This window comes from Sinocyclocheilus anshuiensis, unplaced genomic scaffold, assembly GCF_001515605.1.
Source record: "Sinocyclocheilus anshuiensis isolate Anshui unplaced genomic scaffold, SAMN03320099.WGS_v1.1 scaffold50, whole genome shotgun sequence".
Lineage (NCBI taxonomy): Eukaryota > Metazoa > Chordata > Actinopteri > Cypriniformes > Cyprinidae > Sinocyclocheilus > Sinocyclocheilus anshuiensis.
In genome coordinates, this window is record NW_015542382.1 from 1,066,293 (window position 1) to 1,067,706 (window position 1,414).

A 1,414-nucleotide genomic window follows, 5' to 3' on the forward strand; every position below is an offset into this window, starting at 1 on the left:
TTGCAACTATGGCAGCTGAGAAGGCCATTCTTTGTGTTCTTTTTGAAGAATTTTCGGAGCCTGATGAAATCGGTATAAATACGTGTTTAATACTGCAAAATACGCTCGATGTAACAGTCACTGCCCTTGCCCTCCAGAATAAAAGAGAACATACCAATCGAGTGAAGGGATTTGTGGAAACTGTGGTTCCTAATTATTGTGATCCAACATTTGCCTTGCATTTCAGGATGAAAAGACAAACATTTCAGGTTAAGGATAATCCACTTCTTACCTCCGAGACTGTGTTATGATCTATATGACCTTATTATTTTTATTGTGAGTATTAGGCTTATCATTATTGCTGATCACTGTTGTTGTGCTATGTTATTGCAATATTTACCATTATATAATCAGAGGAGTATAGGAAAGCTTATGAAAGTGTCACTCCACAATACAATAGCAAAATATATAAATATGTATAGTATTGTTATGTTACATTAATCAGTGTCTAGCACACCTTCCTAAGGAAAGGATATGGACCAGAAGACATTGCAATTACTAAATAATACCAAATGCATTAAACAGCACAAATATATTCGCTGTTTGCCATGGTGGATCGATTTGATCCATGATCGACATTAAGGGCTACTTAAAAATAAACGTGCACAAATTAGTGAGACTGTGTGAACTTAATTTGTCGTTTATGGAACTGCTTTAGCCCCGATTGATTTGTTAGGTTATTTCATGTCAGGTTTTGGACTTTAATCCCCGCTTTTCCTCGGGTCTCCGTGGTGTTGTGATGCGTCATATTCACGCAGCAGCAGTGATGAGAGAACGTGCTTGAGAAACGAGAGGAGAGAGGAGAAATCAATCTACATATAAAATATTGGTCACAGATTATTGCTCACTTTCTAAATAATAAAAGTATAGTGCATCCTAGTAATTATATATAAATAAATAGTTTTTTACAGATGCAAATGTTAGAAATGCCAACTTGTATCCCATGCACACTTTTTAAACCGATGCATCGCATCGTTACCTTTTTATGCCGATGCACTGAGCGAATCGGGGATTCTTCCCATCCCTAGTTTCAATAAATGGTCTTTTTGAATTGAAGAGGAGCTGTTAAGATCTGAAAATTACAGTCTTTATAGTTCAAAGAATTGGGAGTTTCGAAGGAACTACAAAATTTGATTTCTCCTGATAGGGTATGATCCCTTTAAAAGCACAGTTTGTAAAATCACAGCATGTGTGTAAAATCTGAGTTCCTCTGTCCTATCACAAGACTGTTCTTTAACATTGTGATGTTTTGAAGGGATTCAGAGAGACTCTACACCACTTGTGTACACACATGTACACAAAGGACTCTAAAAGCACACTCCATTTAGCACCATCTTGTTGTTCCTCTTACTTTATAGTGCTGTAGGTTAGGGGC